We start from the raw sequence: 25270 nt of genomic DNA, 5'->3' as shown, positions 1-25270 counted from the left end.
GCTGACTTGAATTGAGTTATTTAGTGTTAATCAACACATGCGGGGCCAGTTAGGACCTAATGGATTCTTAATTGTATGTCCATCCCACACTGAGGTGAATAGTCTGTCTATCTGTCTGTCTATATAGTGCCTTTATCTATTTATATAGTGCCTCTATCTATTTATCAATGTATTTACATAGTGCCTTTATCTATGTATCTATTTATCTATTTATAAAGTGCCTCTATCTATTTATCTATGTATTTATATAGTGCCTTTACTATCTATCTATCTATTATATAGTGTATCTATTTATATAGTACCTTTACCTATCTATCTATTTATATAGTGCCTTTATCTCTCTATCTATTTAGAGTGGGTACGGAAAGTATTCAGACCCCCTTCAATTTTTCACTCTTTGTTATATTGCAGCCATTTGCTAAAATCATTTAAATTAATTTTTTCCCTCATTAATGTACACACAGCACCCCATATTGACAGACAAAAAGAATTTTTGAAATTGTTGCAGATTTATTAAAAAAGAAAAACTGAAATATCCCATGGTCCTAAGTATTCAGACCCTTTGCTCAGTATTTAGTAGAAGCACCCTTTTGAGCTAATACAGCCATGAGTCTTCTTGGGAAAGATGCAACAAGTTTTTCACATCTGGATTTGGGGATCCTCTGCCATTCCTCCTTGCAGATCCTCTCCAGTTCTGTCAGGTTGGATGGTAAACGTTGGTGGACAGCCATTTTAAGGTCTCTCCAGAGATGCTCATTTGGGTTTAAGTCAGGGCTCTGGCTGGGCCATTCAAGAACAGTCACAGAGTTGTTGTGAAGCCACTCCTTCGTTATTTTAGCTGTGTGCTTAGGGTCATTGTCTTGTTGGAAGGTAAACCTTCGGCCCAGTCTGAGGTCCTTAGCACTCTGGAGAAGGTTTTTTGTCCAGGATATCCCTGTACTTGGCTACATTCATCTTTCCCTCGATTGCAACCTGTCGTCCTGTCCCTGCAGCTAAAAAACACCCCCACAGCATGATGCTGCCACCGCCATGCTTCACTGTGGGGACTGTATTGGACAAGTGATGAGCAGTGCCTAATACCGCTTAGAATTAAGGCCAAAAAGTTCTATCTTGGTCTCATCAGACCAGAGAATCTTATTTCTCACCATCTCAGAGTCCTTCAGGTGTCTTTTAGCAAACTCCATGCGGGCTGTCATGTGTCTTGCACTGAGGAGAGGCTTCCGACAGGCCACTCTGCCATAAAGCCCTGCCTGGATGAGGGCTGCAGTGATAGTTGACTTTTTACAACTTTCTCCCATCTCCTGACTGCATCTCTGGAACTCAGCCAAAGTGATCTTTGGGTTCTTCTTTACCTCTCTCACCAAGGCTCTTCTCCCCTGGTAGCTCAGCTTGGCCGGACGGCCAGCTCTAGGAAGGGTTCTGGTCATCCCAAACGTCTTCCATTTATATGGAATATGGAGGCCACTGTGCTCTTGGGAACCTTAAATGCAGCAGAAATTTTTTTGTAACCTTGGCCAGATCTGTGCCTTGCCACAATTCTGTCTCTGAGCTCTTCAGGCAGTTCCTTTGACCTCATGATTCTCATTTGCTCTGACATGCATTGTGAGCTGTAAGGTCTTATATAGACAGGTGTGTGGCTTTCCTAATCAAGTCCAATCAGTATAATCAAACACAGCTGGACTCAAATGAAGGTGATCTCAAGGATGATCAGAAGAAATGGAAAGCACCTGAGTTAAATATATGAGTGTCACAGCAAAGGGTCTGAATACTTAGGACCATGTGATATTTCAGTTTTTCTTTTTTAATAAATCTGCAACAATTTCAAAAATTCTTTTTTTGTCTGTCAATATGGGGTGCTGTATGTACATTAATGAGGAAAAAATTTATTTAAATGATTTTAGCAAATGGCTGCAATATAACAAAGAGTGAAAAATTGGAGGGGGTCTGAATACTTTCCGTACCCACTGTATATAGTACCTTTACCTATCTATCTATTTATATAGTGCCATTATCTATCTATATAGTGCATCTATCTATTTATCTATGTATTTATATTGTGTCTCTATCTATCTATCTATCTATCTATCTCTATCTATCATATTGTCCCTTTATCTACAAAGTATCTGTCTAGTGAAATGCATACACTATGCTAAAGGGTGCATTTTATTTCATTAACATTTTCAATTCAATTTGAATCTTTAAACTTTAATATATCTTTGAATATTTCCAAAATCCATATATAAATGTGATAGTGCTAGTGAGTGAGTGTATTCTACGATAGACGGGCACTCCATCTTTTCTGCTTTGTTCCCAGTTTTTTTTTTAACATCTTTTGCCTACGTCATTTCAGCTGCGATAGCAGTGGCATCTGCTGATGAAGTGTTTTCCACATGCAGAGACCTGGGCACAGTTCGCTTTCAGATGTACAATGTGCTGGAGATCATTTTCACCAAATGAGGCTATGGTGTATTTAATTTTTTGCACCCCTCCAGGAAAACAACAAATTGCTTCACACACCTAAAGAGCTGAGTAATCAGGAACATTTCCAGAACTGCTGACTTCAACAAACTATTCAAATACTTTTTAAAAATTTATAGAGTTTTCCCAAAGTTGCAAAAATTTCTAAATTTCTGGCTACATCTGAAAACTATTTATTTGTTTTTCCCCAGCTGAAGATATTAATAAGACATCAGGCTCATTTTTGGGAAGTCTTGCTTTGCGGTAAACCGTCTCTACATTTAGCAAAAGAAAATTCTGATCAGAACTGGATGACCTACAATATTTGTTTATCTTTTTTGGGAAATGGCCAAAGTTTTACTGTGTGAACAATTTTTAGCAACCATGCACAACCTCAACGCATTCTCGAAGCATTAATCTTCTTGCTGGTCACCAGTGGACCCGAGTTCAGGCTGAGATCAATTCTGATCACTTTAATGTTAAATCAGACGTCAGACATTATAATTAAGGGGAGCTTCCCTTCACCATTGCTACCCCTTTGACTCCAGATGTACAGAGCAGGGCTGGCAAACTCTGATCCTTGACAGCCGCAGTGGCTGCAGGTTTTTGTTCCAACTCAGTTGCTTAGTTAGAAGCCTATCCTCACCAATAACAGTTCTTATTTAGTTTCATGGCTTCTTAGTGTTTAGCTCTACCATATCAGTTTATTCTTAAATCAAAGATTTTCTTTTTCTTTCTAATGATACATACTGTATAACATCCAAGTGATTTGAAGCCTAAAATGGATAAGTAATTTTCAGTTCTTCACTTTCTATGCAGCTTCCTTCTGACTTTTTAATTAAACCAAATAGTGAATGATGAATACACTCTGTTGGAGATGGAGACAAGCTAGATGTAGAACTGCTGGTTCCTTTGTCATTTGCATCTTATTGCTAATAAGGAGCAGTTAAAACAATGAATGCAGCTGTTTAATACCAAAATAAAACGCAATTAAGGGTTCAAAATCTTAACAAGCAAGACAACTAAAATGAACCAGAAAAGTGTCACATGAGTAATAAGCGCTTCATCAGTAATAAATCATATCTCATGAAGCATTTGGGTTAGAAGAAAAACCTGAAGCCACTGCGGCCCTCCAGGACAGATGTTGCTCAGCTCTGATTTAAAGGGTCTGAGTGTTAAATAGGAGATAAGTTAAATTAAGTTAATTAGTAGCAAAAATGAGTCACTAATTAAGAAAATGGTTAGAATGACAACCTGAAGCCACTGTGGCTGTCCAGGATAGGAGTTGGCCACCCCTGGTATAGAGTGAGAGAAAGAGTGAATAATAATAATAATAGGTTAAACAATTAAAAAGCAAACAAAGAAAAAGCCCAGTAAGGTTGCAGTTTTTCTGATTTGCTAAACCGGATTCTGAGAACAAAACCGCCAAAGGCCCAAAACTCAAATATTGAATCAGTCGCTCTTTTGGCCAAGCCTTAAGTAATGCTCACCTAGTCAGATGCACATTGATGAGCTTATTACCTTTTTTTGCAAAATTCTACACATATCAACATTTACAAAACACATTCATCTCATTTCTGCCATTATTTTGCCTTGTGAAGGACTTTGTTAAATGGTGTAACTCAAACCACTTACACCTGGACACCAGCAAGACGAAGGAACTGGTGGTGGATTTTAGGAGGCCCAGGCCCCTCATGGACCCCGTGATCATCAGAGGTGACTGTGTGCAGAGGGTGCAGACCTATAAATACTTGGGAGTGCAGCTGGATGATAAATTGGGCTGGACTGCCAATACTGATGCTCTGTGTAAGAAAGGTCAGAGCCGACTATACTTCCTTAGAAGGCTGGCATCCTTCAACATCTGCAATAAGATGCTGCAGATGTTCTACCAGACAGTTATGGTGAGTGCCCTCTTCTACGCGGTGGTGTGCTGGGGAGGCAGCATAAAGAAGAAGGATGTCTAACGCCTGGACAAACTGGTGAGGAAGGCAGGCTCTATTGTAGGCACGGAGCTGGACAGGTTAACATCTGTGGCAGAGCGAGGGGCGCTGAGCAGGCTCCCGTCAATCATGGAGAATCCACTGCATCCACTGAACAGGATCATCTCCAGAAAGAGTAGCAGCTTCAGCGGCAGACTTTTGTCACTGTCCTGCTCCACTGACAGACTGAGGAGATCATTCCTCCCCCACACTATGCGACTCTTCAATTCCACCCAGGGAGGTAAACGTTAACATTATACAATGATATTGTCTGTTTTTACCTGCATTTTTATTACTATTTAATTTAATATTGTTTTTTGTATCAGTATGCTGCTGCTGGATTATGTGAATTTCCCCTTGGGATTAATAAAGTATCTATCTATCTATCTAGTTGAGCAGTTCTTCAGTGAACTGTAACTTTATACTAAATTTTACCTACTATAATAAATGCACGTGTATATTTATGGTAGTAACCAACAAAAATGATTAATATTACAGATATAAAAGATAAAACACTAAGCACAACATAATAAACACGCATGACACAGTTCGTTTTCGCAGATGCAGATGATGGTGGTGTAATTATGAAATGAACTCCACTGTGAACAGCCTCCTGAAAGTTATGTAAAGTTTTGTCCAACCATGATGCTGATATATGTGAAGATTTGCAACAGTTGTGAATGCTCCCAGACAAAGATGTTTTCCAACCCAGACAAGGTTACACAAACAAGCAGGCACAGGACGAGAACATAAATCCAGAGAAAACTGTAATCCAATGGGTGGAATTGTAATCCAATTGTGATTTGCTGGCTTGTTATGGATTGCTTTTAAAATTAGTGTCCTGGTCTTTCATTCACCTGTTTCCCTTCTGCTGTTGTTGATGGAGGACATCAAAAGCAAAACAAAGCACTCAGCGGTGTAAGGACCAATCTGGCATTACTGCAGGACCAAATCAGCACTTGAGATTGAAAGTACACATTGTCATTTTTACTCCTGTCTGACGCACCACATCCATGGTTCCACGGTGGCCCTTTTTCTAATAACATTTTTTCATGGCAACCATGGAAGCTGCCCAGTGATGTAGTACTCCTGGAGCTGATGGGATTTGCAGTCCAGTTATTGAAGGTAGTGGCGCTTCATCATTTTCTATGGTTTTCTGCAACAGGTCACAAAACTCGCTAAATAATTTCAATTTAATTCTTAATGACAAACCCACAAATAGGCAGATCCACTAATCACAATCCTGTTAATTGTAAGGGCCAACCTGAAGTATAAAACCTCTACTTCTGCAACAACAGCGGCATCTCAAAGCTCTATTGAAAGAGCCAATAAGCATTTTTGAATGAACAGGTCATTGAGAAATAGCTAATTTAAGTATATACAATAGACCAACCACAACTGATCCTAATCTCAGTCGGAGACTTAGCCAGGTGTTGAAGTTCTTTCAATTATATGGACACACAAAAGGGATTATTAGACTAATTTTGTTCAATGTGCATACAGAAGAACATAGAGGAGCATAGAGAGAAAAAATAATGTCTGTACAAGGAAAAGGAATAGCTGGACATGGGTTAGAACTAGTTGGAGTGGGACAAGGGAGAAGGAGAGGTAGATGGAGAGGAGTATGAATGTGTGGTGGCACTTAAAAGAGCCATCATTGTAGACCTTGTGATAAACCATGGTCTATCACTGAGAGAGGATAGTGAAAGAGTCCAGTTTAATCTCAGACAGGCAACTATGACTTCCATTCTCCAGAATTTTCATCAAGTCAACAGGTAATTAAGTAATGCATTTCAAAAGAGCTTCTTCTGTCATTACTGTTGCAATGTCATACAGTAACTGTAGGCCATCAGTCCCACTGCTAATACATACAGTATGTTGCATTTTTGTTCCTCTAAAGGATGCAACATCTTCCTCCCTCTGGGGGAAGAGGAAAGCTCCTTAGTGAATTCCAAGAGAATGCTATTGTAGGCATGGTCATTGCTGACAATGCAATAAAGCTGAAAGAAATTCAGACCAGAACTGAAGAGAACAACTAATGTGGAAAGCACCAGCTTGACTGCCATTGCTTGGTCTCTGAGTTTTTGCATTTTGAAATGCAGAGTTGGCGTTTAATGAACAAAATGTGGCTCTGAGCAGAAAATGACCTATTTGGCTAATTGTGTGATGTAGTTGTGTTGCTGTGTTAAGAGACTTGATCAAAACTCTTAAGTATAGGTAAACGCTTGTTATCAATTGTAAAAAAAACTGTAACACAACACATAACTACTGGACATCTTAGAGTTTAAAAGAAACCGAGGTCCAAGGGGCTGCGGAGGAAGACTCATTTCCTGTGATCTTCTGTGGGCGCTCTGCCCACACATTGGCTGGGCTGCCCGTTTGTTTTCTTGTCTATGCACATCATTCCTGACCGTGAGTCGATTTAAAAGCATCTAATAAAGTATCTTTTTCTATTTTTCAGGCCCCATACAAATGTGGTTGATTCCTTTTCCTTTGTTGTGGTCCAAATATACCATCACCTCGCCAAGCCTGCTGTTTACTTTGGTTAGGTGCTTTCAAAAATTTAGCTTTACACCCCATGCAGAGGTCTGTTCTTTTATTTTCGTTTCTTTTCAGACCATCCACTTTTATGAACTGCTTGTAAGATTATTCGTCTCTGTCTCTTTCATGCACTGTCTAACCGTCCTGTTGTTCAGGCACTTGAATAAAAAGAAACAAGAACCCCATTGAGTTACATTCCAGCAGATGTGTTCGGAAACAGGAAGCCTCTTGTTTTTAGTTTTGTTGCGAGTCACCCACTCTGCTTGTCTGACTGCTGAATTGGAGCCATGGAAATCACTGTGTCTTGGCCAGAGCTGGGCATGGCTCAAAATACTCCACCAACTGAATATAGATAGCATGCGGCATTGCCTTGCCTTTGGCTTCCTCATAGATTTTCAGCGTCAATTGCTGCTTGGCTTAGAGATATTTTTATAAGAGCCATCCTCTCCTGAGCTTCATCCTGCCTTGTGCTTAATGTTACCAGGATTCACTCTGACTCGACATCACTTATTCACTCCTATCTTTAATCATTAATATCAATTAGACACGTGTTATAAAGGATATAGCAATACGACAATAGAGCTGTTTTTCAATGTAACACTACAAAATTTCAGATTTGTGAGACGTTATTGAAAAATACACACTTCAACTGTACGGCAACTTAATGGACACTAGGAGTATAATAATCTTATTATAAAAAGCTGAGACTCTGTCCATCTAAAAGCCTATACGTATCCATCCTTCCATTATCCAACCCGCTATATCCTAACTACAGGGTCACGTGGGCCTGCTGGAGCCAATCCCAGCCAACACAGGGCGCAAGGCAGGAAACAAACCCCGGGCAGGGCACCAGCCCACCGCAGGCCTATACATATTCATCAATTAAAAAAAATCTTACAAATTTACATCAGAATTCAAGAAGAAAAGAATTTGTAAGAAGCCAACAATTTGCTGCCTGGGTACGAGCAGCCTTGGTATTTTCCAATTCCTGGACATTGATGGTCATGTACTGAGGATGGACCACTGTGATGAGGACGCAAACAATAAGATGATGCAAATTTATTACTGGCAGTCAAATAAAGTCCAAACGTATTCAAAGAGGGAAAGTCTTCATTAAATAAATAATCCATAAAAACAAGTGTCTTTATGGAAGAATGTTAAAATGAAGTCTAAAATCGGCCTGTATGTCTCTCTCTGAGCCTCCAGTGCGACTCTTATTCCCGTCTTCTCTGTTCACCCACTGGTTTGCTCAGCAGACGGAGATGCTGGCCAACCATCTTTAGGCTTTCCACTCAGCTGGTATCCTGCAGGGATGTCCAAAGCCCAGTTTGGTTGTCCCATCACGATCCCTCATGTCCTTGGGATGGCCCTTGAAGCCTTTGATTGCCCCCCAATGGTGTGCCGTTCCCCTCACTTACTGCGGGGCCACCTGTCCTGATTTTTCCTTCTTGCCCACCCCAAACTTTCCATCTGAATTTCCTCTCATTTTCTTGTGTTTCTTTTTCCTCCTGTCTGTCCTACTCTGATGCCTTACATTCTTTGTCGGTGCACATGCTTGACTTAAACGGGACTGTAAAGGACTGGGCTGCTGACGTTTACATGTGAACAAGCTATCGGCCAATTTTGTCTCTGGATGCCCCCCGGCCACATACAGTTTCCACCAGCATGCACCCACACCCCCAAACCTGAGCCATACTGTTTTTATTAAAATCATACACCGCCATGGACCACGGATGTGCTTCACCATACTGTCCTGCTCCAGTGAAGTCAGTCACCTAATCTGACATTCCCCACAACTCACTCTGACTAGTCCATGACTCAGTCTGACAAAATCAAAGTTTGCCTTTAATCGTAGTGGGGGGGCTCTGTGTGCATGAGAGCGGACATCCAATGAATGGTCATCTAACCATAAAATGCAGAGAATGCAGTGTCGAGGAAAGGGAACATGGGTGTTTTGGACCTGACAAACGGAAGAGAATCTCGCCTTTGTGATGTCTCATGTTTTACATAATACAACAGAATGGAAAAAAGAGAACAAAAAGGACAAAGATTGCAGCTGATCACGCTGTACCAGTTAACTCTTCATACAACACAGGCTCTGTCAGGTAGCACAAAAAGTAGAAAGGCAGGCCTCTAAATTTGACATGCCCTACGATTTTCAGTCATTTAAATGAACATGGTCCAGTGATTAGATCAGTAACTGCTGTTGGCAAGTCTGACATAGAAGTTGCACGACTAGGAGATGCGTAATGTGACATCAGCTTTAGGCTCTAGGCCAGAGTGTCAAAGAAGGCTGACTGAAGGCCCTTAGTTTGGCAGATCGTGCCCTTTAAAGGGCAGCATGGCAGAATGACACATCTCATTAGAGCATCCCAGTTCTTATCTGCTGCTTGTATTCAGTGTAGCGTCTTCATGTCCTCCCTGCGCTTCCTTAAACAGCACAAAGACGTGTGGTTAGGTAGATTGGTATGCTGGTCTATGTTGCCCTGGGGTTTGCAATGGACTGGCATCTTAAACAAACTTGTTTCAATTAACAAGGCAGAAAGAGGGCACAGAAAACGGTAGACGGGTTATGTTCTTAATGGCCTAAAACAACTTTATTTCAAAACAAACACTTGTAAACAGTTAAACACTAAAGGGGCAATTCTTTAATTGGAATTCAAATGAATTTAAAAGGCCCTTCTCAGATTTCAAGCTGATGTCAGAATGGCTGTTTTTCATTAAACTCCCACCAGACTGACCACACAGAACAAAATAATTAAAGAAGTCCAAAATATTATTTTTAACCCAAATAACAGTAATTGTTTAGAAAATTGATAGTTTTCAAATTAGACTAAAACACCCACTACTACTGGCTGGAAATGAAGCCATAGTTATGGTAACAATAATCAGTAAGCCACAGCTGCCTTTCTCGGATAAGCACTTTTTCAATGAGCATGGAAACGAAATGAAGACGCTCAGCTCTAAGCTCGGATCCACCAAGTGGCTGCCAGCAACCGTTAAGCAGGGAATATTAAGAAGAATGAACATTCGGTACCCGTCAGCGGCGCAACAGCTGAGAATGCGGAGGGTGACAGCTGAGCGCCCGACTCCCACAGAGGAAGGGGGGAAACTAAAAGAGGGGCAGCTTCATTCATTTGCTGATGTATTCTCTTTAGTGTCTCCTTTTCAATGAACATTTGTGTTTATTTAATAATATTGCTTGGTAAATTTCTCTGTAATTTTTCTGAAGAGGTAAACTTTAAAATGAAGCAGAGCAGCATGGCGGTCTGATGGTTACTGCTCTACAACTCCTGAGACCTGCACCACCACACATGCGTTGACACTGCTGAACGTGACTGTGAAGGTGGAGATTTTTCAAGTCTATTCACACTGTTTGATTACAGAGCGATGAGTAGCATTATAAGTGCTACAAGGTCTAAGGATGAAATAACTTAATAATTGTGCTGGAAAGTGTGGATTCCTATTACCTCCTGTGATGCCTTGGACTTGCACTGGCATAAGCCTCAATTCTGGGACATTGAGAGTCATAAAAAGAGATGGACCAGGGCAAGTGAGCAAACAAGAAAGACCATTTAATCAAAAGAATGTCAAAGGAAGGAGAATTAATAGCGCAAAAAGTATGCAAAACTGTGCAGGTCCGAAAATGAACAGATTGTTCTATAAATAAATCCAATAAAATAGTGGCATAAAACAAACCAATGTGTGCTGGTGTTGAATAAATAAATCTAATCTGAATAAGCAAGTTAAAATCCCAAAGAGGTAAAACTCTTTGCGTTCTCATTCCAAATCATCAGGAGTCTGCAACGACGTAGCCCACCGCATCCCAATCCACCATACAGACCCAAACTGACATCACATTCAGTGGCCACAGCTGCCTAGAAGCCTGTTCGTCCCCATATGCTGCCACATCCTGGTCCATTGCACCTTCTGCCAGCTTCTCCATCACAGCCACAACCTGGAACCTCTATGCAGCCCTTGGTCCTGCTATGTCTTGGTCGTCCACATTACCAATGCTGCCCTTCCTGTCCTCTGTCCAGTTACCTCTCCCACATGCAATCACTCTTTCTGCTACAAAAACTACTCGCTCTTTCCTGTGCTAACCCACTCCCTTCAATTCCATTCAACCCAAAGTTGGTGCCCGCCGATTACTGTGCCACTTCACCATAAATATTCATTAAACAATTAAATCAAAACACAATTTCATGTGCGCACCTCACACCTGTCTAAATTAAAACAGGTTGCACAAAAAAATCAATTAAAACAATGAAATAAATTAATCAGTTAATACAATGGACTCATTTTACCACACTTACAAATATTTCCTGAGGTAAAAAAAGTGAATACTCCTTTAAAGTGATTGACTTGCTTTTTCACTTAATAAGCAGAAACATTCTTAAAATCAAAGTAAAAACTAAATTCTATGATGCTTCTAAATGAATTTTACACAACTAAAAAACCAAAAATAATTGGCTCCATTAAAATGTACCTTCACCCTTTCACCTTGGAACTGTGGCTGTGTTACCATTCATGCCAACTTACTCCTTGACTCAGTAAGCTGGCAATCGCCATGTATATCCTTTCAGGAGCGTTCTGTTAAACTTTTTTATGGGGGAGAGAAGAAGGAAAATTCCCGATAAAATGTCAAATAAAAAGCTCCTAATGTTAACTTGATGTTATTCAATTTCGAAGAAGGTTTGACCTTCCATGAGCGATGGATTCCTAGAAAACTAAAAACAATGAGCCAAAGGTTCTTCATGACTCTACAAAGGCACAAAGCTGCATTTTATCCAAATGATTTTTTAAACAGGCTGCAAATATTACATTTAATTACTACAATTAAGGTGTTGTACGTGTTGGCCCTCTCAAGTCTGTTCGAGATGTTTGTGACAATATTCACAGTGGCTCCAAAATCCATACTGACCCCTACTCTCTCTTCTGTTTCTTTTTCCGGTTTCTTTGTGGTGGCATCATGATGCACCAACATTGATGGACTGAAAGCCAGAAGTCTACGTGACCATCATCATCAGGTCCTTCTATGAAAACCCTAAATACAAAGAGGACTGTTTGACTTATGTTAGGTAGATTGCCCAGAGGGACTGGGCGGTCTCTTGGTCTGGAACCCTACAGAGTTTTTTGTTTTTCTGTCCACCCTGGCCATCGGACCTTACTCTTATTCTATGTTAATTAATGCTGACTTATGTTTATCTTTTATTGTGTCTTCTATTTTTCTATTCATTTTGTAAAGCACTTTGAGCCTAATTTTTTTTGTATGAATATGTGCTATATAAATAAATGTTGATTGATTGATTGATTGATTGAATGATTGATTGATTGAATACAGGTTACAACTAGCATTCCTCATACATTTTACATGGGACAGAGCAGCTCTCATAAGGCTTCTGAGTGGTTACAATTCTCTGCCGCTGTGCAAATTAATGTGCATTTAAATGATATCACCTCAACACCCCAACATTCTGCATTTTTTCTACAACCGAAGCCCTTTGAAAAATAAAATCCTGATTATTATACTGTTTGGTGTAATCTGTTACTCAGAAATTTTACTTTTTGATTTGGGGCAATTGGAGGTGATATGGTAGCATTGCTGCTTCACAGTAAAGAAACTGAGGTCCATATCTCAGGTGCTTCCTGCGTCGAGTTTGCTTGTTCTCCTCTTGCTTATGTGGTTCTCCTCCGGGTGCTCCGGTTTCCTCCCACAGTCCAAAGACAAGCAGCGTAGGAGAGATAATGATGTTAAATTGGCCCTAAAGTGTGTGCTCACCCTGAGATGGACTGGTGCCCCGTGCGGGTGTTGTTCCAGCATGGCATCCGATGAATGCTGGGAGGTGCTGCAGCTGCCCTCTGACCCTGCCCTTAAAAAGTGGGCTAGGATGATGGATGTATATATGGAGATAAAGTTTCTAAAAGCTAAACTGCTGTTTAAGTTTACTTCATAGACAGGATTTTACTGCATAATGCAAGAGAATATGCAATCAACACAACTAAATTTTGTTCATTCAACATTAAGTCATTTGGATTAGCAAACCTGTTTAGCAGATACCATTTAAAACAGGACTGAAAATCTCAAAAATGTTATGTTAACCTAATTCTGCTGCGGTTAGAGTAACTAACTTGCAGATTGTTAACTTAACAATGAACTGTGGTTGAATTATTTGATTGGTTTAGGTGGAAGTTTGAATTAATGAATTATTTAGTGAGTGACCTTTGTGTATCGTTAAATTCTGCTAGTCAATACTGCTATTTATATTGTAATTGCATTGTTATAATGTGTTACTCTGTAAAGCACCTTGTGAGTTTATGTAATAAGTACTATATGAAATACAGATTGACTTATAGAATCAGCATTAATGTCTGATATGCGCAAGGCAAAGGGATTCCCCATGAAGATAATACTAAGCTCCCAAGCACCATAGGGCAATAGGACAAACTTAAGTGCAATTGTCACACCATTTTGAATGTTATTTTATTTTAAAAATTACTGTTAATATTTTTACATTATATTTTAACGCTGTTACTGTATAATCTTTGTGTACTAATGCCTTCCACGTAACTCGGATAAAAGAGTTTTCCCTTCAATCAGCTGGGTATGTGCTTGGCCCCAAATGGCACGTGCCAAGCGGGGACCACTGCATCAAAACTCAAACAATGGTTGCAGATGATGCAGTCTCACAGAGCCTGACTTAACTCTCAAACGAGTCTTTTAGGAGACTTTGACTGAAGATGGTTCATCATAAACAGAAGCTGGCTGTCTGTTGGTCCAGTTTAAACAAGAACATCACCGTTCTTTGCAGTTCAAAATCCCCGCCCCCTACTTTGTACTCCACATTAATGAGGCTTCAGATTGGTTTAGAAATGTGGCACTCAATGAATCATCTAATTGTTCCAACCCAGTTTTAAGTAAAGGTCACTTATGGTTGTCTCCAGACGTATATATATTATACATCTGACTTTAGCGAGGTTACAGCAAATGTTGCAAAACTTAAAGGCACACTCCTGACTTGAATTGCAGGCGGAGTTGGGCAGAGCACCTGAATTTGTTACTCGGCTAGTCAATCATTTGTTAATGCAGTGGGAGTTAAACTAAAGTTGCTTGTATTTGATTGGGTGAGCTTCGGGCCACTTGTTCTGAACAGTCGGGTTAGTGCTGTGGCTTGTGTAACTGCTAGTCCATAGCGCTTGGTGACTTGGAGATAAATAACAAGATCTATTCTAACACAAATAAAAATAAAGAGACTTTCTATAGCTGCTGCAAATGTTTTGGATACATCTGTGGGACCAGAGTGGTAAGTACTCCCAGTTGGCTCCAATTCCCCAAGTTAAACTAAACTCTGTAAGATTGGTGGACCCTGCCTTCCTTCTCTTCCTTAGGGATGCCAGGTACCTTTGGCTGGGATTGGACAACCTTGAAGTTACTTTTACTTACTCCTATATACCTTTAGAGAAAGCCTCCCATTACGTTTATGGGTGTTTCTTGGACTTTTCTCATGCCTATACCAACCTTGGCGGAGCTCCTACCCCAGTAGAAATTGAATAGAGTCATTTCTCATTTTATTGTAACATAAAGCAGAATGTAATAAAATATCTAGAGTTACTGTGCAGTAAAAAAAATAGAACCTTATATTTTCACAAGCAAGAAACTGATAAACATAACAGTGCCAAAACCACGGGGTGCTCCCAGTAAATCCACACAACAGTTCTGTCGTTACCTTCGAGTGTACATGCCAGCCTAGGTCAGCGTGTGGAGCAAAATATTACGTATGCTTCCATCTGCACCGCATTCTACTCTATGTAATTCTATGTTCAAATATCCCACAATTTGGTACTTCTAGTAAAAATAAAAAATACAAACATGGAAACCAAAAGTGTATTGTGAGAAGACCACTCTGTCTCAACTTGTTCACGCTAGCATGGGGAATTCGGCAGGAGTTAATCAGCTTCCCCCTAGAAGTTCATCATGGTTTTAGTGATTTACGCCCACAGGATGTTTCCGCTGCTGTGACTAATCTTTTTTAATGGTAGAGGTATTAAGGCACAACAGTGGAAGTGTGCAGAGACGCAGGTTCTTACTTTAGAATTATTGTAGATTTTTAGTCTTCTGTACAGGTTAACCAGCTTTTCATTCCAAAGTACTATGAAACAAGCAATTGATTTAAATCTGCTTAGACACATTTTTCTGCATGAATGTAAGATTATAATATAATCCAAATCATGTATACTGTACTCAAGACAGGGCAAAAAAATCAGAACATTTATTTGGGGGCTCACTCTGAAAGCCCTGATAGGGCAGTTTAAGGAAGAGGCTTCACCTAACAGGTTAGTCTCTGTGTGTCAAATTATGTGGGCAGTAGTGCCCATGCCAAGGTGCAGAGCTGCAGCATTAGTGTGTATTATAATAAAAGAATGAGAGAATATGAAGGAGGTGTTACAGCCAATAGAATCTGCCTGCCAACCTCCAGTGGTAGACCCCCCAGTGGCTGAAGCAGCCACAGCAGCCACAGGCTCAGGAATGACATCACATGCAGATATAAAATATATATAAAATATTATATCACCAAACTTAACAATGCAAGCTTTAAACTGTATTATTGTGTGACCATAATATTATAGCATATGTATTAAGTTGTGATAGCACACTTTTCGATAGTATGGCTGGATAAATGTATATGCAGTGTACTTTTGGTACTGAAGTCGTACACTTGTTAATTTGTAATATTAGTCTTCTTCAGAGAAATGCAAGCACTTTATTATACTAAACAACTATATCCACTTCTACATGCGCATATCGTGCTGTGCCAGGACACTTCGCTTCATACCTCCAGCCACAGGCCTGTTTATGGCATTGCAGGGTTGTGTGTCTGCGCTCTGCCACTGGAGGTCTGCAGCAAGACCCTTCTTGGTACAACTGGGGTTTGCATTTTCACCCTGAGTATTTGTGGGGCACGTTAGTTGCCTTTCCTTGCTGATAAGATTGTAGAGTAGGCTTCAGATGAATCGGATTCCGTTACAGGTTTCTCATCTTGTTGCCATTGCTATCAGGGTAGATGAACACTCACAGACACCTTGATCAGAAAAATCAGCTAAGAAAGAAGAAGGTAAGAAACACAAGACGTACATATCACAGGAAACATTTTATGGTCACAGCTTAGGAAAATAAGCATCACTAGAAAAGGTGAAAAACAAACAGGAGAAGCACAGAAAGCAAGACAAATGAATGTTAACACCGAAGCAAAAGTCAAAGAAATGAGAGGCACAGTCACTGAAAGAAAATTCTTGTGACTCGCTGTTAACCAATTTGGAATTGATTCTATGCATTTGATTCTAAGCGAATTGACAACACGTTATACATATATAATATATATACTGTACATATTTATATATTTTATATATATTCTGACACTGTAGTGGATAGACAGGAATCCTGAAGAGGATGAAGGATAATTCCTTGCTCGGCCAGGACGCCGTAATAAAGGAAAAGGTACAGATAAGCATTTTAGCTGGGAGTAAACAGGAACCTACACCCAGCTGGAAGGTCAATATAATGGAAAAACAGGGGCAGAGAACAATATTTGGATCATTTATCCCCTAATACGCTGGGACCTACAGTCTTGTGGGACAGCCTTGTTGGGTTCCATGGGGATTGCGAGTGAGAGCTGCCACGATAAGTCATCCCTACATTCAGAGGCGTCCATTTGACCTGGAAGTGCTTCCAGTGGGCTATGCTCTAGTACCAGAAGTGCTCCCGGTCACAGAAAAAAAGAAATCGCTTGACCCCATTCAAGCAAGTTGGAGTTGGATGGCAGAGGAAAATACTTGAGGGGAGAGGAGTAGTATGGAGAAGGAGGAAAAATATTTATTGTGTGCTGTGCTTTGTTATACAGAGGATTCTAGAAGGGTCTGTAAAGGTACTGAAAAGAATATAATCACTGTATTTCAACCTGTGACTGTGTTTGTGTTAGTTGTGTCCAGGGTTTGGGGCTCAGTGACACCCCCTATCTTTTACAATATGTATATATAGTGCCTATAAAATGTATTTACCCCCCTTGGAAGTTTTTGACTCTTCACTCTTATACAACTTTGAATCACAATGGATTTCATTTGGCTTTTTTGGCATTGATTAACAGAAAAAGATTCTTAATGTCAAAGAGTAAACAGATCTTTGCAAAGTTATCTAAATTAATTACAAATATAAAACATAACTGAAGTGATAAGTATCCATCTCACCTTAATATGACATACTGTACCTAAAGTCATCACTGGTGATATATTTATCTATGAGCGTATTACTAAGTTATCAATGTGGACCTTAGCATTAACGTTTGCCATGCACCATGTATCTGTTTTATATTGCATGTAGTAACAAAATGCATTACTATAAATATTTGTGATGTACCACCTGTTGGAATGACAAAAACAATCCCATGCCATTTGGTATGGGATTCGTAAAAGCAGTGCTAACATTTGTGATGCAGCATGACATAGTCAGATACACCAATACATAGACACTTATCTTTTATCCTTATATATGTGTATAAACCTGATCGGTCAAGCCCCAGGTTAACAATGAACGACACCAGTACTTTTAGCCAATGGGGTGCTGGCAGAAATTGGGCTACTGTTGGCCAAAGAAGGAGAAAAAGAGGAGAGACGTTTCCAGAGGAAAGAGGAGAGGAGGAAGGTAAAGAGAGTGGAACTGAGGGTAGGAACTTTGCATGTTGGCAGTATGACTGGTAAATGGAGAGAGTTAGCAGATATGATGGAGAGAAGGAAGGTTGATATATTACGCATGCAAGAGACTAAATGGAAGGGGAGTAAGGCCAGGTGGATCGGAAGTGGTTTCATATTGTTCTATCATGGTGTGGATAGAAAGAGAAATGGGGTAGGAGTTATTCTGAAGGAACAATACGTCAAGAGTGTTTTGGATGTGAAAAGAGTGCCAGGCAGAGTAATGATTATAAAGCTGGAAATTGGAGGTGTGATGATGAATCTTGTTAGTGCATATGCACCGCAAGTTGGTTGTGCAATGGATGAGAAAGAAGATCTTTGGAGTGAGTTGCAGGAAGTGATGAACAGTGTACCCAAGGAACAGAAAGTGGTGATTAGAGAGGATTTCAGTGGACATGTTGGTGAAGGGAACAGAGGAGACGAGGAGGTGATGGGTAGGTATGGTGTCAAGGATAGGAATGAAGAAGGTCAGGGGATAGTGGGTTTTGCCAAAAGGATGGACATGGCTGTGGTGAATACGTATTTTAAGAAGAGGGAGAAACATAGAGTTACATATAAGAGTGGAGGAAGATGCACATAGGTAGATTACATCCTATGCAGAAGAGTTGATCTGAAGGAGATTGAAGACTGCAAAGTGGTGGCAGGGGAAAGTGTAGTTAAGCAGCATAGGATGGTGGTCTGTAGGATGACGTTGGAGATCAAAAAGAGGAAGAGAGTGAGGGCAGAGCCAAGGATCAAATGGTGGAATTTGAAAAAGGAAGACTGCAAGGTTGAGTTTAGGGACAAGGTGAGACAGGCACTGGGTGCTAGTGAAGAATTATCAGACAGCTGGGAAACTACAGATGTAGTAAGGGTGACAGCAAGAAGGGTGCTTGGCGTGACATCTGGACAGAGGAAGGAGGAAAAGGAAACCTGGTGGTGGAATGGGGAAGTACAGGAGAGTATACAGAGGAAGAAGTGGGATAGTCAGAGAGATGCAGAAACTAGACAAGAGTACAAGGAGATAAGACACAAGGTGAAGAGAGCGGTGGCGAAGGCCAAAGAAAAGGTGTATGATGAATTGTATGAGAGGTTGGACACTAAGGAGAGAGAAAAGGACCTGTACCGATTGGCTAGACTAAGGGACTGAACTGGAAAAGATGTGCAGCAGGTTAGGGTGATAAAGGATAAAGATGGAAACAAGCTGATGGTAAGAGTACTTTGAGAGGGTGATGAATGAAGAGAACGAGAGAGAGAAGAGGTTGGATAGTGTGGAGATCATGAATCAGGAAGTGTAATGGATTAGCAAGGTGTAAGTAAGGACAGCTATGAAGAGGATGAAGAATGGAAAAACCGTCCGTCCTGATGACATACCTGTGGAAACATGAAGGTGTTTAGGAGAGATGGCAGTGGAGTTTTTAACCAGATTGTTTAATGGAATCTTGGAATCTGAGAGGATACCTGAGGAGTGGAGAAGAAGTGTACTGGTGGTGATATTTAAGAATAAGGGGGATGTGCAGGACTGTAGTAACTACAGAGGAATAAAATTGATGAGCCACAGCATGAAGTTATGGGAAAGTAGTGGAAGCTAGGTTAAGAAATGAGGTGATAATTAGTGAGCAGCAGTATGGTTTCATGCCAAGAAAGAACACCATGCCTGGACAAACTGGTGAGGAAGGCAGGCTCTATTGTAGGCACAGAGCTGGACAGTTTGACATCCGTAGCAGAGCAACGGGTGCTAAGCAGGCTCCTGTCAATCATGGAGAATCCACTTGCATCCACTGAACAGTATCATCTTCCAGACAGAGAAGCAGCTTCAGCAACAGACTGCTGTCACTATCCTGCTCCACTGACAGAATGAGGAGATCGTTCCTCCCCCACACTATGCGACTCTTCAATTCCAACCCTTTTAAACGTTAAAATTATACAAAGTTATTGTCTGTTTTACCTGCATTTTTATCACTCTTTAATTTAATATCGTTTTTAATCAGTATGCTGCTGCTGGAGTATGTGAATTTCACCTTGGGATTAATAAAGTATCTATCTATCTATCACAGATGCGATGTTTGCTCTGAGGGTGTTGATAGAGAAGTTTAGAGAAGGCCAGAAGGAGTTACATGCTTTCTCCAGGTCCAAAAAGACGAATGTGACAGGGTGCCTCGAGAGGAGCTGTGGTATTGTTTGAGGAAGTCGGGAGTGGCAGAGAAGTATGTAAGAGTTGTACAGGATATGTACGAGGAAAGTGTGACAGTGGTGAGGTCTGCGGTAGTAGTGACGTTGCATTCAAGATGGAGGTGGGATTACATCAGGGATCAGCTCTGAGCCCTTTCTTATTTGCAATGGTGATGGACAGGTTGACAGACGAGATTAGACAGGAGTCCCTGTGGACTATGATGTTTGCTGATGACATTGTGATCTGTAGCGATAGTAGGGAGCAGGTTGAGGAGACCCTGGAGAGGTGGAGATATGATGTAGATAGGAGAAGAATGAAGGTCAGTAGGAACAAGACAGAATACATGTGTGTAAATGAGAGGGAGGTCAGTGGAATGGTGAGGATGCAAGGAAGTAGAGTTGGTGAAGGTGGATGAGTTTAAATACTTGGGATCAGCAGCACAGCGTAATGGGGATTGTGGAAGAGAGGTGAAAAAGAGACTGCAGGCAGGGTGGAATGGGTGGAGAAGAGTGACAGGAGTAATTTGTGACAGACGGGTATCAGCAAGAGTGAAAGGGAAGGTCTACAGGACGGTAGTGAGACCAGCTATGTTACAGTATATGGGTTGGAGACAGTGGCACTGACCAGAAAGCAGGAGACAGAGCTTGAGGTGGCAGAGTTAAAGATGCTAAGATTTGCATTGGGTGTGACGAGGATGGATAGGATTAGAAATGAGTACATTAGAGGGTCAGCTCAAGTTGGATGGTTGGGAGACAAAGTCAGAGAGACGAGATTGCGTTGGTTTGGACATGTGCAGAGGAGAGATGCTGGGTATATTGGGAGAAGGATGCTAAGGATAGAGCTGCCAGGGAAGAGGAAAAGAGGAAGGCCTAAGCGAAGGTTTATGGATGTGGTGAGAGAGGACATGCAGGTGATGGGTGTAACAGAACAAGATACAGAGGACAGAAAGATATGGAAGAAGATTATCCGCTGTGGCGACCCCTAATGGGTGCAGCTGAAAGAACACTTATATATAAACGTCTACATGTGGAAGTGCGTGTGTCTGACTGTCCGGCCCGGAAGTGCGAGGCTACAGCATGAAGCTCAAAGAGCCAGCATGGCAGCCCTAAGTTAACAAGGCGGAAGATTAAAGAAGTGCGAGGCTACAGCATGAAGCTGAAAGAAAGACTGCTCCATCTCCAAAGTGAAAGCACCGAGGAAAGACAAATGAGAAACTCACTTAGCCGCTGATAGAGGGGTGCGAGCGCGTCTGCAAAATGAAACCACCAACTCTGCATTTCAATTTTTTTCTGACAATTTCAATAGTTTCTATGAGCCTGGGCTTTTTACAGCACAGGCTTACACAGCTAGTATAGATAGATAGATAGATAGATAGATAGATAGATAGATAGATAGATAGATAGATAGATAGATAGATAGATAGATAGATAGATAGATAGATAGATAGAGGCTAGCTGGCTCAAGTTTATCTAGTTTTTTTCTTTAAACCTAAATTGTAAGATGATTTATGTTTTAGTAGAGATGCTGTTTCCTGCTCTCTGACATTATTAAGTCTTTGGTGTGTGCTGTATGAGTGTATACACTCTACTCTAGACAGGCATATTGTCGTTGTCTCCATTTTCTTCACATCTGATTCTGCTTTTCACATGACATCATATCCTCCTCAAAGAGAAATACAGACACTTCCAGATCGTGTTGTATGCACACTTCAGTCTTTCAGTGGAGAGCTGCACTGAGAGGCTTTGAAAGGTCAGATGTAGGAGACGGCCTAGAATGATATTCAAGTAGTTTGTTTTGTGAAGTTACTGTATTTAGGTCATGTTCATAACTATTTCCTACTCAAAACATGTTTGCCATTTTGAGAGGAACGCAACATTAGACTATTAAGGGCACAAAAAGGGATCAGCGGAAGTAGGACAAACCAGAGGCTCTTCCGCTCCAGCTGCTGCCGTTTAAGGACAAGAGAAGATGGATTTGGCAATGAAGGAAACAAAACACAGAAATCCGAACGAAGAAAATATGCAAAAGCAGCACAGCTGTTACTTATGATGAACAGAGGAATAAAATGATATGCAAAAACTTGTCAAAAGTAAGATATGAAGATAATATTCTCAAACCTGCTTAATGTGGTTCAGGTTTTGGATGGTCAGGCACTCTCTCTATGGAGGTAGGAAACAGCCCATCAACAGGCCAGCTCATGCACACATTCACGCAGAGCCAAAATGGAATCACCAATTAACTTTGGAGATTAAAGACTTCTTGGATACTGTAAACAAGATGGTGTGAATTCTACTTTTTGGGCAGATACTGCTAGGTGTCAGAGTCACATCAGGCAACCTAGAACATATGTGTGCCCTGTGATGGACTGGCACCCTGTTCAGGATTTTTTCTTGCTTTGTGCCCAGTGCAGCAGAAATAAACTCTGACCCCCGGATCAAGTGTGTCTGCGATTGCTACGTGACGTGCTACACTTGAATCATTTCTACTAATTAACACAAATTCAGGTATCTAGCTGTAATTGTCACTATTGACTCAGTTTTATTTTTTACCTGCACTCACAACCCTGTCTAGCTCCCAGTTTTCAAGAATTCTGCTGGCTTGCAGTGAAATCTGAACAACAGACGTTCAAAAACACTTGGGTGAATGTGTGGCCTAGGCAATGTGTTTGGTTTTTGTCTGTTTAATAATTGTAGTACAACACGCACTACAGTTTCCAGATAGGTTAGCATAACCTGGAAATTCCCTCTTACTGCAATCATGGTACTGACTGCCCCTCCAGAAAAAGACAGTCATTTAGGGTAATTATTATGTGGCTTTGGGTGGCGTGACCTGGATCTGTAAAGGCAGGTTAGAAAATGGACAGACACTACCTGGGAGGCAAAATTGTTCCTTTCTTGTTGTTTTTCTTTTCTCATTCATTCTCTCGTTCTCTGGGGATGTTTCTTTCCCCACATGCAAGTAAACTACACACACTGCTGCTTTGACACATTGCAGGATATGCTTTTTTTTTTTTTTTACATAAAGCTAAATAAAATTCAGTATGGAATGGTCCTTAGAGTACTTCCATGTAATAGTAACACTGCAGGAAATCACTCACAATAAAATACAACTGATTGTACTATGCAATAATATAGGGTGGTCCAGATCTAATTATGCAATTTTCATTACACTATAACTTATTTATTACATAGAAAATCACCCGAAAAATCCTGGACCATCTAGAAGTGTGTGAACTGACGACACGAAGAATCGTCTTCACGCCGAACTGGAATCGTCCCCACATAAATCAAAGTCATCCAGACGATCTGGATCTGCATAATTAGATCTGGACCACCCTGTATACGATCAAATACATTAACTTACATCAAATGTGTTGTGTACAGAAATAGATGTTGGGTAAAATGAACAGAAAATAGAATGAAGTGAACAACTTTGAACAATTTTTAATTTAAACCTAAATAATTTTTGGTCAATTTGATGTATACAGGCTGCATAATCAGTCAGATTGGTACGTGGTGGCTTGATGTCTCTGTGCATGTCAGCCATAACAGATCTGTGTGTGTGTTAATTTCTTTCTCTTCATCACTCAGCATGTCCACTGCTAGGGTGAACAAGCTGTCAGCTATCTTTACTTATACATATTTTGAGTGTGTGTGTGCATACCTGTGTGCATGCATGCACTTGTGGTTGCTTCCATAAGCCTTCTATATTTATATTTAAAATGATATAAATTACCATCCATCCATCCATCCTATTCCGCTTATCTGAGGTCGTGTCGCAGAGGCAGCAGCTTGAGCAGAGATGCCCAGACTTCCCTCTCCTCGGCCACTTCTTCTAGCTCTTCCGGGGGAATCCCGAGGCGTTCCCAGGCCAGCCGGGAGACATAGTCCCTACAGCGTGTCCTGGGTCTTCCCTGGGGCCTCCTCCCGGTTGGACGTGCCCGGAACACCTCACCAGGGACAACTCCTGAAAACTTTTTACAAATCAATAGGCCCGATCCCATGTCTAAATGAATCAGACTACAAGTACAATGCAACTGGTTTGAAAAAGATTGATAAAGAAGTTATCATTGTACATATGCCTCAGGTGGATATCTCAATAACCAGTTGTTCTAAATTGTATATCTTTTGCTAGGATTTATTCATCCAGGAATGCTACACAATTCAGAAAAACACACATTTTATTTGACAACTATTGTAATTTTAAGGCATGAAAATCTATTTTTGATTTTCCACAGACATACATACAGTCATCATGCTAAAATCAACTCAACATCAAATTTTTGACCCCATCACCAAACTTCCATTTACAAGGACGTAAACACACAACCCAGTGAAATGAAATTAACATAGCAAGTACAACAGAATGTTCAGTGGACGTTCCCTGAAACTCAATAAAACCCAATCAAACAACAAGACACGCAGCACAGAATGCTCACTTTAGAATTAGACGAATCCATTCTTGAAAAGAGCCTAGTAAGGAATTCTAGAAGGTGGTCTGAGTTTCTTCCAGCTGAGCAAAATAAGTCTTAAGTAATGTGGTATTTGGTATTATGGCAGATTTTTCATAGAACAGTTTTATCCCCTCTGGTATTGCTATTAGGTGTTAGGAGGGATATACTAAATTTTTTTCCCATTAAGGCTTTTCCAAAATGTCTGACTTAATGATGCAGTTACTCACAGATTGGCTCTCACGCTGGGTACATTTAACTCAATTTTAGTCTACATACACATGTACAGTGAACCATTTTTACTTAAATTATGCGGTGTGAATTGCTGAATTACATTCTTTTTCTGAAATTTTAGCACTGGTTGCAATTTTATCACACTCCTTTTTCATTTTAATATTGCAATTTAAATTCCTTCCATGACAATCTTACCATAATAGTACAGCAGTACAGAATTGTTCTTTCAAAGAAGACTTTTTGTCTTGTTTCTTTGAAAGTATCAAATCAACATGAAAATGTACATTTTGAAACATAAATGCTAGTCCTTTTTCAATCATGAACAACATCACATAAAAGTCTCAATCTGTCTTAGAGTTGAGTGAGGCCCTAATCAGGTACCACCGTTTGACAAGGCCCCTGTCGACTGCAGGACCAAGTTGTGCACACGCTGACCCTCACACTCCCACTGTGCAAATGTAGAGCTGACAGACAGTCTAACATCTCTCAAGTCTTTGGGATGCTGGAGTCGTGGGGACTACATGGACAAGACTTGAACCCAGGATGGGAGGAAACATCACTAACCACTGTGACATGTATACAACATACTGTACTGTACATAACAATTTAAGTAATCATCCAGGTTAATGAATTTCAAAATTTTATTCAAACTAAAACAATACTCAGGTATAATGTCAAATCACTGGTATGGAATAACAAGACTAAATTGACATA

At 40.5% G+C, this 25270-nt stretch overlaps 1 protein-coding gene across 2 annotated transcripts in view; it reads right to left on the bottom strand.

The window, feature by feature from the left end:
• afap1l2 (actin filament associated protein 1-like 2) overlaps positions 1–25270 on the bottom strand; it is a 246254-nt gene that overhangs the window by 96066 nt on the left and 124918 nt on the right. The gene's annotated exons all lie outside the window — the stretch shown is intronic.

This window comes from Polypterus senegalus, chromosome 1, assembly GCF_016835505.1.
Source record: "Polypterus senegalus isolate Bchr_013 chromosome 1, ASM1683550v1, whole genome shotgun sequence".
In the NCBI taxonomy this organism is placed as follows: domain Eukaryota; kingdom Metazoa; phylum Chordata; class Cladistia; order Polypteriformes; family Polypteridae; genus Polypterus; species Polypterus senegalus.
The sequence above is the reverse complement of the archived record's forward strand: the minus strand, read 5'-3'. Positions and strand labels throughout refer to the sequence as shown.